The sequence below is a fragment of the Gopherus flavomarginatus genome, chromosome 2, assembly GCF_025201925.1.
Source record: "Gopherus flavomarginatus isolate rGopFla2 chromosome 2, rGopFla2.mat.asm, whole genome shotgun sequence".
Taxonomy (NCBI): Eukaryota; Metazoa; Chordata; order Testudines; family Testudinidae; genus Gopherus; species Gopherus flavomarginatus.
The window spans coordinates 12,220,354-12,235,259 of NC_066618.1; the positions used below are offsets into that span (position 1 = coordinate 12,220,354).

At 50.1% G+C, this 14,906-nt stretch overlaps 1 long non-coding RNA gene across 1 annotated transcript in view; it reads right to left on the reverse strand.

Annotated features, from left to right (window-relative positions):
* The window catches only part of LOC127045963 (uncharacterized), a 593,465-nt gene that overhangs the window by 549,809 nt on the left and 28,750 nt on the right, over positions 1-14,906 (reverse strand). The gene's annotated exons all lie outside the window — the stretch shown is intronic.

Sequence of the window (14,906 nt, forward strand, 5' to 3'; positions counted from 1 at the left end):
AGTAACTCCGAACATAACGTCCTCCTGCTTAACGTTGTTTCAAAGTTACATTGCTGCTCCATTAGGGAACATGCTCGTTTAAAGTTGTGCAGTGCTCCCTTATAACATTGTTTGGCTGACTTTCCAAGGGAACACTGCACAAGTTCCTCTTTTCTGCCTCCTCCCTCTCCCTTCCTCCCTCCCTCCCAGTGCTTCCCCCGCCGCCAAACAGCTGTTTGGCAGTGCTTAGGACTTTCTGAGAGGGAGGAAAGAGGGAGCAAGTGGGGAAGCTGCCCCCCCACCCCGCAGGCAGGGCCACCCGGAACGCAGTAGCTTTAGGGGATGCATGATCCTGGGCTAAGGGGGCCCCGGGGCCCTGGCCTGCAGCTTTAAAGCCCTTCGGAATGCAGCCCTGCAAGCACGGGCTGGAGGACTCAGGAGGAACAGCAGCAGCCGCACAGCCAGTGGCCAGAGAGAAGTGGCACTTTCCCCTTCTCTCCACTCAAAAGAATGGGTGGCCCTGAGCGCCCTCCCACACCCTAACTCCGTCCCAGACCCTGCACCTCCAGCCATGAGACCCAGGAGAAGAATGGAGAAAAAAAGAATGAAAAACGGGGAAAGGGGAAGAGATAAGAGAGAATGCTCCCCCCAGGGGGGGGCCAAAAATGAAGCTGAGCACCGGGCCCCACTAATTCTAAATCCGCCACTGGTGGGAGGGGGAGGAGCGGGGAAGCACGACTTCTCCGCTCCTCCTCCTCCCTCCCAGAAAGTCCTAAATGCTGCCAAACAGCTGTTTGGCGGCAGGGAAGAGCTGGGAGGAAGGAGGGGCAGGGACATGGTATGCTCCAGGGAGGAGGTGGAGTGGGGGTGGGAAGAGGTGGGCCTGGAGTGGAGCGGGGACAGGAATAGGCAAGCCTGGAGCATCCCCCGGCAAAGTCAGCACCTGTTCTTCTGGGGGGAAGCTGCTGCTGTGCAAGGTGCTTCCTAGCGTCCTTGCCTGCCTTATTGTCTACAGCGGACTGTGCCTGTGTGGGCTAAGCCAGGGACACCTCCCCACCACAGAACAGTACAGTACATAATGCCTTTTGTCTGCCCCCCCCCAAATGTCCTTGGAACCTAACCCCCCGCATTTACATTAAATCTTATGGGAAAATTGGATTTGTTCAACATCGTTTCACTTAAAGTTGCATTTTTCAGGAATATAACGACAAGGTTAAGTGAGGAGTTACTGTACAGCTAAAATGGAGAGGACCCAGTTTCACTGACTCCCTCTTCTGGGGCTTGACCCTTAAAGCAACCTCTTTCCCTGCTACCAGATAAATTTTGTTTTCTCCCACAAATGAAGAGTTTTTTAAAAAATCATGAAATCTGTTCCGTGAAAAGAATATACAGCTGAAACCTTTGAAATGTCATCTCTCATTGAATTTATAGTAATTTCTGCCAAATAAATATAATCTGCATTACAATGCCTGATGCTAATACAGTAAGCTCCTGCATTTTACCGGAACAAGGGAACCTTTCAACAATTCCTCACCTAAATATGAGTATAAAATTTACCCTATGAAAATGGATCAATACACACTTCCTAGTTAGCTCCTGTCTGAAGATCCAGCGATTATGAAGTCAATGCTCAACATTTCACAAGTACAAAAGTGAGCTATGGGTATCTCCTTGTGGAGAAACAGCTACATTGCCAGGAGATGTAAGTTGCTTCCAATGAACAGGTTTCACTTAAAGGGATCCTGTATGTCCTCATGTAAATTGCAACTGTCTGGTCCCAATGTGCCTCAAGAAAAGACCCCATTTCTCTTTCTGTAATTGTCTTTTCAGACTTTTTGCTTGAGTCCAAAGGCTTTTCAGATGGTGCAGTCCTAAAGGATCCAACACACACAAGCAAGGACTGTGCTCTGAAATGTAAGGCAAGAGGTGATTTCTTTTATCCAGCTAAAAAAGAATCATCCCTTTCATGTCCTTAAATTAGTCATATTTGTGCCCAATTCTCTGGCCCTTTGAGAAAGTTACTAAGGCTGATGAAAGCTGTAACCCTTCTGCCAACAGGGACGCAGCAACAAGGGCTGGTACTTATTTTAAGGGATTCTCTACAATTTCTTAACTTCTGTGGGCTCGAGTCCTCACCTAGTAATCTGGGAACCTATAACCACTCTGGGTGCTTTTGCTAGACAAATCTGTACTCACTCGCCCAGGCCATCCTTAGGCACATGCAGCATACGTGGCTGCTGCATAGGGCACAGGAAAATTTGGGGCATCTCTGGGTCTTGGTGTCTACCCTTCCGCCTCTTCCTATCCCTGTTCTGACCATTCCTGCCAGCGCCGGCTCCAGCTTTTTTGCTGCCCCAAGCGGTGAAGTGAAAAAAAATCTAAAAAAATAACGTTGATCGGCGGCACTTCGGCGACAGCTCAACTGCGCCACTTCATTCTTCTGTGGCAATTCAGCGGCGGGTCCTTTGCTCCCTCTCTTCCTCTTCAGCGGCACTTCGGTGGCAGCTCAAAGAGGAAGAGAGAGACTGAGGGACCCACCGCTGAATTGCCACCAAAGAGCCAGATGTGTTGCCCCTTTCGATTGGCTGCCCCAAGCACCTGCTTCCTGCGCTGGTGCCTGGAGCAGGCCCTGCTTCCTGCAGGCTCCCACCACAGCTGGCTGCTGCAGCCTGGTGAGTCTTCCTGGACCAAAAAATATCTAGTACTTAAAAATGAAAAAGCCTCCAGCCTGCTAGACCTATTAGCACAACATTGAAACTGTTAAAGAGCCATTCAAGGGGTAATGAAGCCATTTAACAGGCATTTGCCAACCCCCGGGTATATACTGTCAAAAACAGTTGTGCATGACTGTAATATTTACTCAGAACACGTTATTCTACAAGACCTCAGCTGAAAATTTGCTTTAAAAATATTTCATCCGTGTGTTGTTGAAGATTATAAAATCACCTCTCTAAAAAATCCTTTGCAGAGATTTTTAGATGCACAATCTGAGTATTCATCTTTAGCCTTAAATGACTGGATCTTCAGACATTGAGTTTTTTAAATAAATCCTTCAAAAGACCCCCCTTAACTAACATACACGTGCGAACTCGGGCTGCCATCAACCATAGGGGCACCAGTTTATTAATACTGCATAGGGCCCCATCAATCCTAAGGACAGCTCTGCCACTCACAAGCACAGAGGTTTAAATAAACGCACTTTATTGGTGGGAGGGAGGGGGAAGAAAAAGGAAAGGCCAAGTTGACCTGGGGCAAGAATTTACAATTTAACACCTTCTACCACCATTTACCTCCGGGTGCATAAGTCACAGTCCCACACAATTGGACCCTGAATGGCTGATGCAGGTTTCTTCTGCCTCCCGCACTCAGTTTGCAGGTCCCCAACTTCCTCACTAGCAGTTTGTGGTTCCCAGAGTCCAAGAGAATCATGATCCCTGTTTCGTAGGCAGCCCTGGAGCTCTACCACCTGTCCTGCTATAATGAATGATTTCAGCAGCTAGGAATGGGAGGCCCCTTAACAGCTGACAGGAGATATAGACTACTGCTACCAATTCCTTGGCATGCTGCTCTCCTGCTGAAAGCTGGGGGCGAATCCAAGTGCCTCTTTGCTCTGCATGCTGGGTGCTGTGGCCAGGCCCAACTGCTGCCTTGCTTTGGTGGCCAAAACTACTTCTGGGCTCTGATCTCTGCTTGCCAGTGGCTCAACAACTGGAACCTCTGGGTAGCTCTGTCCACATAAGGCAATTACAGCTCATTGCTCTGCTCTTTCAGATCCAAGCGGATCAGTGACCTCAGGAACCCCGCAGAGTCCCTACCACCCAGAAAGATATTCCTAAAACCAAGCCAGAAACATGCACTTTCTCTCTCCCTATAGGGCTGTCCAGGGCCTCTGACCCCACTTCAGCAAGCATCAGTTGTCATCAGGGTGACCCCCTACCCAGTCGTTGTCCAGGCTTTGTCCAGGTTGGGTACTCAACAAGATAATCTCAAAAATATAGGCTCCAAGTACAAAACGGGCTCTGGCTGGGGGTCTGGGCTCTGGGGTGGGGTTGGGGATGAGGGGTTTGGTTTGACGGAGTGGGCTCCGGGCTGCGGGTTGGGGTATGTGGGAGTGAGGACTCTGGCTGGTGGTGCAGGCTCTTGGGTGGGGCCACTGTTGAGGGGTTTGAAGTGCAGGAGGGGGCTCAGGGCTGTGGTAGTGGTATTGGGGGGGTGTGGACTCCAGGAGGGAGTTTGGGTGTGGGAGGGGACTTTGGGCTGGCGCAGAGGGTTGGGGTGAGGGAGGGGGTGAGAGGTGTGGGGTCCCAATGGCACTTACCGCAGCTCCCAGGAAGTGGTCGCCAGATCCCTACAGTCCCTAGGCACATGGGCGGCCAGGAAGGCTCCGTGCACTGCCCTCGTACCCATAGGCACCGCCCCCACAGATCCCATTGGACTCAGTTTCCAGCCAATGGGCGCTGCAGAGCCTGCACTTGAGGTGGGGCAGCGCAAGGAGCCACCTTGGCCACCCATGCACCTAGGGGCTGCTAGGAAGTCACACGGAGCTAGGGCAGGCCGGGAGTCTGCCTTAGCCCCGGGCCCCTGCTGTACCGCTGTCCGGACTTTTGACGGCCTAGTCGGCGGTGCCGACTGGAGCCACCAGGGCAGGGCCATTGGGGGGGGGCAAGTGGGGCAATTTGCCCCAGACCCCGGGCCCCGCAGAGGCCCCCACAAGAATTTTTTGGGGCCCCTGGAGTGGGGTCCTTCTCTCACTCCAGGGGCCCTGGAAAACTCTGCCAGGGCCAGGGCCCCTAAAGCTTCTTCCACTCCGGGTCTTTGGCGGCGGGGGAACCTTCCGCCCTGGGATGGAAGGACCCCCGCCGCCAAATTACCACTGAAGCAGGACCCGACGCTAAAGTGCTGGGTCTTTGGCGGTAATTCGGCGGCGGGGGACCCCCGCCGCGGGTCTTCAGGGCACTTCGGCAGCGGGTACCGGAGCGGAAGGACTCCCCGCCGCTGAATTACTGCCGAAGACCCAGCACTTCAGCAGTGGGGGGCCCCCACTTTGGCGGTAGTTCAGCAGTGGGGGATCCCCGCCGCGGGTCTTCGGGGCACTTCGGCGGCAGGTGCCGGAGCAGAAGAACTCCCCGCCGCTGAAGACCCCAGGTGCCCTGAATCCTCTGGGCGGCCCTGCACCAGGGTCCCTTTTCAACCGGGCAGTCCTCTCAAAAATCAGATGCCTGGCAACCCTACTCAGAATCCTATTGATTGGCCCTATTCTCTGTAGATAAAAAGGCACTTTGCACTGGCAAATGCTCCACAGAAAACACCTTCTAAAACAGGACTGTATTTCCTCCATTAAATTTCTTTATGGGACTACGGTCTGTTCTGGTCGCCCCAGCTCAAAGGAGACGCAGCAGAAATACAAGGGGTCCAAAGACAGGTGCTGGAAACAATCCAAGGCATGAACCGAAAGTGAAAATATATGTTAAATATCGAGAAATAACTTCCTGACAGTGAGGTGTCCCTTCGAAAAAAAGGTACTACAACAGTCCACTGTCATGATCCCAGTACTGCAGCATTCTGGGCTAGCATTATACAATACTGTAGCATTTTTATAGGGTATTAATCTGTGACACAGCAGTATAAGCTCTAATGCTTGGGACATGTAAAATTAGACTAGGCAAAATACTAGCAAGTATACACTGGGGAACAATCCTGGGTTGGCAGGAACATGGGATTTTCAAAGCAGACAAAGGCAGTTATTAATTATTAGTATTATCATTTATTTGCATTTCTGTAGGGCCTAGGAACCCTGGTCAGGGACAAGGACCCCACTGTGCTAGGTGCTGTACAAACAGAACAAAAAGAGACAGTCCTTCCCCAAGGAGCTCACACTCTAAGTAATTCCCCTTGCAGATCTGCAAGCCATCAATGTCGCAGTCCAATGGGCATTGGGCACATAAATCCTTTGACAAACCCCATCCCAAGTGAGCAGAGAGGAAGGATGGCCCAGTGGGTAGGGCACTAGACTCTGACTCTGGAGTCCTGCGTTTCATTCCATCTTCTACTATAGATTCTGTGCTTGACCTTGGATAAATTACTAAGACTCAGATCCTCCAAGGGATTTAGGCATGTTATTCCTACGGATTTCATTGGGAGTTAGCTCCCTGAAAGTGGTGAGATCCAGCTATAAAATGATGATAATAGCACTTATCTGACTTTCCTAGCCCCCAACAGCAATTGGAGAAAGGTAGAAAAGGGGCCACTCATCTAAATACTTTATTACATTTCCCTCAATGTAAAAGTCCTTTTCTAAATTAATAAAAACACATCATAGTTTAGAGGCAGCTAAAATCCCTGTTGGATTCATCTGGCATCTGTTCTATTAGCAAATCACAAACTGAGCCATGAATATATGTTAACAAACCACTATACAAAGACACTAATTTCTCCCGGTTACTTCTCACTGCTGGTGATGTACGACTCTCTGATCTCGGATGCACTCGGCAGAGTCAGCCGCATAACACCCACTAACCTCCCGATGCGATTACTCAAGGCATTTTTAATAAAACCTCTGGCAATGTCTCCCTAGAGAAGGATGGAGACTTCTTTGTGTGTGTGTGTGTGTCTGAATTTCATTTTTTCATTGCTTAGTTAATGAATTGCTGTAAGAGCTGAGAGCATGGATCATATTTGGCCCCCACCTACACCCAGGCAACCCTACTGGATAACACTAAGGATCTGGGTTTGTCTGAAACATAAGCATAGGAATTGCCAGATTGGATCAGGCCCCTGGTCCAGCTAGCTCAGTATCCTGTCTCCAGCACTAGACAGCACCAGAACTTTGAGAAGAAGGTAACAAGAACCCTGCAGTAGGCAGTTAGGGTCCGATTCTCAATGGCAGTGTAATAAACAGATAGTTATGGGTTAATGTCTCTTTTACCTGTTCACAGGCTCAGTGAACCTGGTTGACACCTGACCAAAGGACCATTCAGGGGACAAGATACTTTCAAATCTTGGTGGAGGGAAGTCTTTGTTTGTGCTGTTTGTGTTGTTGTTTGTTCGCTCTTCGGGCTAAGAGGGACCAGACGTGCAACCAGCTTTCTCCAATCTTTCTGAAAGTCTCTCATGTTCAAAATAGTAAGTACTAGCTAGAAGCCGGATCAGTCTTTTGTTTGTTTTCTTTATTTGCAAATGTGTATTTTGCTGGAAGGATATTTTACCTCTGTTTTCTGTAACTTGTAACTTAGGCTGGGGGGAGGGAGTCCCTCTAGTGTATGTATAGCTGAAGACCCTGTAAACATTTTCCATCTTGATTTTACAGAGAAAATCTTTACTTTTTCTTTCTTTAATTAAAAGCTTTCTTTTTTAAGAACCTGATTGATTTTTTCCCTTGTTTAAGACCCAAGGGGATTGGGTCTGAACTCACCAGGGGATTGGTGGGGGGGAAAGGAGGTGGGGGGAAGGTTAATTCCTCTCTGTTTTAGGATCCAAGGAGTTTGGATCACAGTGATCTCTCAGGGAAAGTCTGGGAGGGGGAAAGGAGGGGGAATGGTTTATTTCTCTTTGTTTTAAGACCCAAGGGGTTTGGGTCTTGGGTCCCCAGGAAAGGGTTTGGGGGACAGGAAGTGTACCAAAACACTATATTTTTGGTTGGTGGCAGCGCTATCAGATCTAAGCTAGGAATTAAACTTAGAAGGGTACATGCAGGTCCCCACTTTCTGGATGCTAAAGTTCAAAGTGGGAATAATACCTTGACAGGCAGTTAGGTGCCAAACTCCCACTAAAATCAATGGGAGTGAGCTGCCAAAATACCTCTGAGGATGTGGGCCTTATAGAATTACTTGCCCCTAGAGAAAGATTTTCCTAAACCTTATTAGTCTGAGGTTGGCTTATACCCTAAAGCATGGGAGTTACACACACACGTACACACACACACATTCACAGCTAGCAGGCTAGATTAAGTGCTGGGTTACACAACCTTCTGCCAGCCCAGCCCAGATGGGAGTTGCAGGGCCGGTGTCTGCAGGCTAAGGCAGTGTGCAGAGCTGCCTGGCCATGCCTCTGCCTAGCAGCTGAGAAGGGGGATGTCGCCACTTCTGGGGAGCCCCCTGGGTAAGTGCTGTCCAGAGCCCACCTCACCCCATCCCATGCCCCAACTCCCTGCCCCCTCCCACACCCAACCTCTGCTGCTGCTCTTGGGGACATGGGGGTGGCACAGAGCCAGGTAGGGAGCCTGCTGGCCTGGCCAACCCGCCCCTCCCTCCAGGCTCCGGACCAGTGGGAGTCCCGGGCCGCACACCACCACCTGCCCCCCACCAGCACCCGGCCACCCTGCCCCAGCACCCGCAGGGCCTCCAGGCAGCGCCCCCACCAAGTTTTATTCACGGGTATTTTTAGTAGAAGTCACGGACAGGTCACGGGCTGTGAATTTTTGTTTACTGCCCATGACCTGTCCCTGATTTTACTTAAAATACCCATGACTAAAACGTAGCCTTAGCCATGGTTATAGGCTGGGCAGGGGCTCTCTTTTACACTCATTGCTAGCTGCTTTTTCTGGTACCATCTGCCTTACCAGTCCCTTTGGACTGCTGGCTGCTACTCTCCCTTGCTATTTACTCTCACCTACGCCTATTCTACGATCAATTTACACTAATTGCATGTTTCATGCCAAAGCTATGTTTGACCCAGAGGCTTACAGCAGAGTCTCAGTTTATGCCAGGCTGTGTTAGACACCCAGACACTTCAACTGAGATCAGGGTCCCATTGTGCTAGGTGCTGTACAGATGTATAGCAAGAGAGAGTCCCTGCCCCAAAGAGTTTATAATCTAAATAGACATGGGTAAGAAAGGTATTTTTATCCTCATTTAAGAGGCAAGAACTGAGGCACAGAGGCTATAAATTGCTATACATCCACTGATGTGAATAGAGCTATGACAATTTACATCACTGAGTTGTAAATTTACACCCCTACATGGTTTGCCCTAGGTCACACAGGAAGTCTGTACGGTAGAGCCAGCAACTGAACTCAGATCTCTTCAGTCCCAGACCAATACCTTACTCACAAGACCATCCTGTGACAGGTTCCCCCAGGGTGCCACCTGAAACGGGGTTAACACGGAGCCTTCTGACCCACCAGCCTGGGCTCCCTCTCACACTGTCCTGCTGCGACAAGCTGCAGACCTGCTCCCGGTCTTACACTTCCACCAGCATCCACACAGGTAGGGACTCACCCAGCTGCAGTTATATGCAGGCTCTCTGACAGCCACTGCATGAACCAAAAATAGAGAGGCTACAGCCAAAATAACCGCCAGCTCCCTAGCCTAGGACTCCAGAGCCGTACCATCCTGCCCTGGTCAAAACCCCGACCTGTAGGAATTTATTATCCAGTTCCTCTCCCCCTCAATGTGGAGAGGAAATGCAACAGCCCCTGCGTTTTCAGTTAAGATTTCCAAACCCTTCACTCCAAATTTACTGGTTCAGATTAAAACGTAAAACAAGGTTATCAATTACAAAAATATAGATTTTAATACAGGTAGGCTGGCAGATTCTCACGGAACAAGCTGCACTTGCTCTACAGCTTGCAAACCCCAGGGTTTTTCATACACAGGCTAGAAATCCCTTCAGCTTGGTTTCAGCACTTCCCCCAGTTCAGTCTCTCTGGGGGAACCTGCGCAGCGAGCAGGGCTAAATGCATAGCTTGTTGTTCTGAGTGAGATTTGCACTTCATACACTGGTGGTGATTTTAAGTGAGATTTTCAGTCTTGAGATCAGTCAAAGAGATTACCAGTTGGTTATTTTCTGTTTGCTTATTTCGGGCAAGGGAAGCAGGGACAGAAAAGCAGGAAGATGAGTGGACGCGGTGAAACAGTTGCCAAATTGGAGCTGTGCAGATTTCAGGCAGAAGAGAAAGAGAAAGAACATACAAGACTTTTGGCATTAAAACAATTACAGATAAAAGAAATGGAAGCAGAAGAGGTCAGGCAAGGAGCTGCCCACCGGAGAATTTTGAAACTGAAACAGATAGAGGCTGACAAAAAAATTGAGGCCCAGAAACTAGCCATGGAGGAGAAATAAAGAGAGAGGACGTATCAACTGGACTTGATAGAGAAGCAGAACCAGGACCCCCATGCTCCTGTGAGTCCTTCTTCTCCAAAAATCCACAAATGGGAATGGTTGTGTCCTGCATACAGCGAGACAGGGGACATTGCTGAACCCTTCATCACCTTTGAGAGGCTGTGTGTGCTCCATAAGATCCCTGAGGACCAAAAGATGCCCACTTTGGTTGTAACGTTGACTGGTACAGCTGTGGATATATTCAATAAGATGCCAATTGAAGATGCTTCAGATTATGGTAAATTCAAGGAAACCGTTTTAAAACAGTTTCAGATTACTCCTGAAACATATAGAGTAAAATTTAGAAGCCTTAAGAGGGGTGCTGGGAATCTTAGCTCAGGGGACTGTCACATTTCCTTTCCACATTGAGGGAGGGGCAAACTCTATGAGCTTGCACTGTACAATTCCCTGTGCAGAGAAAGATGGTATAATTTTGGGTTTATACTCCAGAGGGGGGGTGAGTGCTTGGGAGCTGGTGATTATCCTGGCTGTAGCCATAGGCGCCAACTTACACCCCCCCGCCCCTGGCCCCGCCCTGACTCCACCCTTTCCCTGTCCCTGCCCTGCCCCATTCCAACCCCTTCCCAAAAGTCCCCTCCCCAACTCCGCCCCCTCCCTGCCCCATTGGACCCCTTCCCCAAACCCCGACCCCAGCCCTGCCTCTTCCCTGAGCACGCTGCATTCCCCCTCCTTCCCCCTCCCTCCCAGCACTTGCTGCATGAATCGGCTGTTTCACGGCACAAGCACTGGGAGCCAGGGGGGAAAGCGGGCACGTGGTGCACCCAGGGGAGGAGGCAGAGGCAGAGTGAAGGTGGAGGTGAGCTGGGGCGGGGGGACGGGGCAGGGAGCTACAGGTGGGTGCTAAGTACCCACCAATATTTCCCCGTGGGTGCTCCAGCCCCAGAGCACCCACAGAGTCAGCACCTGTGGCTGTAGCCTCTCTATTGTTGGTTCATGCAATGGCTGGTCAGAGAGCCTGCATGTAACTGCAGCTGGGTGTGTCCCCGCCTGTGTGAATGGTGGTGGAAGTGTAGGACCGGGAGCGGGTCTGCAGCTTGTCCTGGCAGCACAGTGTGAGAGAGAGCCCAGGCTCGTGGGTCAGAGGGCTCAGCAGTACCCCAGCTCCAGGTGGCACCCCAGGGGAAACCCATCACGCATCCTTCTCAAGTTGTTATCTTGAGCCTGCCATGCTCCATCCAGATCAACAGAATCTCCAAGACCAGGTGGAGATAAGGGCTACTTGCCATTGAAAAGGGTGTGACTAAACCTATTCCAGCTTTCAATGGAACAGTGTTTCATCTCTAGAGAGAACGCTAGGGAAATGGGCTTTGCTATGTGGTACCCTTCACTCACTCTCCAGAGGGGCCCAGTATTACAACAAAAGTGAAGGACGCTAAAGAGTAACAATCCCCAAATTGTGGAAGAAATAAAACTGCCAAAGCAACGTGGTTTTGTAGCAAGATCCGTTTGTGAAGAGCTTTAAGAAGCCAGCATCACAGCCACTGCATCTGGTGGACCAGTGATCACTATCCATGTTCAGTTTGGAGATGAGCATATAGAGTTTTATCCAGTGGACCAACACTGCACCAATAATTATAACAACAAAGAAGAAACAAACTACCTTTAATCCACCAAGAGCAATCAGTTGCCAATTCCTAATTCTAGGTACCAGACACTATTATCATTTGTATTGTGGTAACGCCGAATGATTCCCCTCAGGGATCAGAGCCCCAGGTGCTGTACATACAAATAACACAGAATACCCAGTTGCCTGGATCTGTGCTTATGGGAAGAGAAAAAGAACCCATCTCATTCCACTTGCAAACCCCAAAGTCGTGATAACCTTAACCAGATTGTTCATATCAAAGCCTAGTAAAGTGGAAAATGGGAAAACATTTAAGCCATTTCACTAGGGCGGGGGGGAAATCACATGACTCCATGAGAGTGTGGCTGGTGGGACGAAACTGGCAGGAAAGCTGGAGAGCTGCACGTTCTTTCCCCCTACCCTGCCAAAAATTCAATTCCCGCAATGACTAACTCGCCAGCACATTCGCTGACTTTACATCAGACCCTCAGCTCTGTGGATTTCGATGGAGCTAAGCGGCTTCACATGGGCTGAGGATCATAGAATATCAGGGTTGGAAGGGACCTCAGGAGCAAGGCCAATCCCCAACTAAATCATCCCAGCCAGGGCTTTGTCAAGCCGGGCCTTAAAAACCTCCAAGGAAGGTGTAGTGGGGGGCGGCTGCCCCACTCCTGAGGAACAAGGGTTAAAAGCAGCCCTGGAGAGGGCTGCAGCTGTGAAGAAAGCCTCGGCTGATTGGGGAACCAACCACAGATGCGGCCATGCCCCAATCAGGGCCCAGCTGGCCCTAATAAGAGGGCAGTGGGCCAGGAGCACACAGAGTCTCTCTCTGGCGGTAGAGAGGGAAGGGCTTGGCTGCCTGGAAGATGAGAGGGTACCAAGACTGGAGCTGGGCCAGGGGAAGGCCAGAGGAGCTGGGGAGCTCGGGCCTAGAAACCCCCCAGGCTGCAGACCTTGTGAAAGGTGAAAGAAGAGTACTGGGGTTGCAGAGGGCAGCCCAAGGGCAGGCAGAGGGAGCCGGTCCAACCCCCCCCCTTGCCTGTGATGAATGGCGTGTACACTGCAGTCTGCCACAGTGAGCAGGGGCTAGACAGTGACAGGTAGTAGCCATATACTGAGGCGAGGTGGGGAAAGGGGGGTTGGGGGTGCCCTGGGGAGGGGAGACCCAGATCTGTGGGGGTACTGCCAGAGGGCAGCACCCAACGTAAAGGGGAACCGGGGTCCGGGAGGAACACTGGGGCCAGTGGCAAGTGGGACACGGTCCAGCAGAGGACGCTCCGGAGCTGGAAAAGCTAATTCCCTGGACAACCAACAGGAGGAGCCATGTATCAGAGGGGTAGCCGTGTTAGTCTGAAACTGTAAAAGCAGCAAAGAATCCTGTGGCACCTTATAGACTAACAGACGTTTTGGAGCATGAGCTTTCGTGGGTGAATACCCACTTCATCGGATGCATGAGGAGCCATGCCAGTGAGTCGCCGCACGATTACAGGAGATTCCACCACCTCCCTAGGTAACTCATTCCAGTGCTTCATCACTCTCCTTGTGAAAAAGTTTTTCCTAATATCCAACCTAAACCTCCCCCACTGCAACTTGAGACCATTACTCCTTGTTCTGTCATCTGCCACCACTGAGAACAGCCTAGATCCATCCTCTTTGGAACCCCCTTTCAGGTTGTTGAAAGCAGCTACCAAATCCCCTCTCATTCTTCTCTTCTGCAGACTAAACAATCCCAGTTCCCTCAGCCTCTCCTCATAAATCATTCGCTTCAGCCCCCTAATCATTTTTGTTGCCCTTTGCTGAACTCTTTCCAATTTTTCCACATCCTTTTGGTAGTGTGGGGCCCAAAACTGGACATAGTACTCCAGATGAGGCCTCACCAACGCTGAGGATCTGGCCTTACTTTTTTCTAAATCAGGTTGCTTATTATTCAAACAAGCTGCCAAGGCAGGAAAGCTAGTGGGATAACTAGTGGGACCCCCCAGGGGTCCATGACTGACAGTGAGCAATAGAAGCCGAGCAGTTTAGTGTAAGGCCATATCCTAATGATCTCAGGAGTACGGACTGGCTTCATTTGAAAGTCAAGTTGATGAATAAATTAGGGCAAGAGAGGCCAGAAGGGAGACGATCAGCAATGTATCTTCCTGTCTCCGCAGCTGGAGGCTTTCTCAGTTCTTTTATTCCATAAGAGTTAGAGAAAGTCCTACTTTGACAGCCCTAGAACCAGATGTGCTTTATCTGGCTATACAACAAATACAGCGTAGTACAAGCTGCCACACATGGCCCCTCCAACGGCCTCAAACCTGACCTGGAAGGACCACCTCTAGCACAGCTCAGTCTTCTTGTCTCATCAGTCCACAGCCGGTGTCGAGAATGCCAACCTAAAGCCGACTGTGATAGAGAGTGTTGTTACCTGTCCACTGAGAACTGGACCGAAAGCACCAAACGTATCTCAGGCAGCCCATCAAACCGCCTCTGCATGGCAAGCCAAGAGTTAAACTGACCCTACCTACTTTTCCAAACTATTTGTGAACAGCTAAACATGATCTGCTTTCCAAGGGGACTCTGACATTCCAGCTACTGCTGATAGACATGTCCTAGCTCCCAGGGGACCCGTGCATGGCATGCAGAGGGTAAAACACGGCCTGCAATTGCTTTCTCTTTCTGTAACTGCAAACAGCAAAGCTGATCGACAGCAGGCTTTCATTGCTGGGGTGAGCCTAGGCAATAAGTAATTTCTATTCACCTATCAAGAAAAATGCAAGTACCAGAAATAGGATGGCTGTGTGCATTTGTTTTTGTATTAAAGAACCTTGACTCTGCTCCTTTAAGGAAATGGCACGTTCACCACTGACCTAGCTACAGCGTACTATTAGGCAGCGTTGCCCATTAGTAGCAGTCATAGTAATAGGGTAACTTAGTTGGGGCCCCTGCTGTGCACAGTGCTGTTTAAAATGCACAGTGCAAGCCTGCCCCTCCCCTGTAGAGCTCACAATTTAAAGAGGGGAGACAGACAAAAGGAGAAACAGAGGCACAAAGGGGGGGAAGAGACCGCAGGTTTCCTGACTCGCAGGCTAATGATCTACCCAGTAGACCACACTGCCTCCTTTGTCCTGTGGATACAGTTGTACTGCTATAAAGGTGCTCATCAAGAAAGTGAATAAGCTATACAGGTATAAGGCACCTTTATACTAGTACAACTGCGTCCACACTAGGGATTGTACTGTTCTAATTGTATCAGTAACAA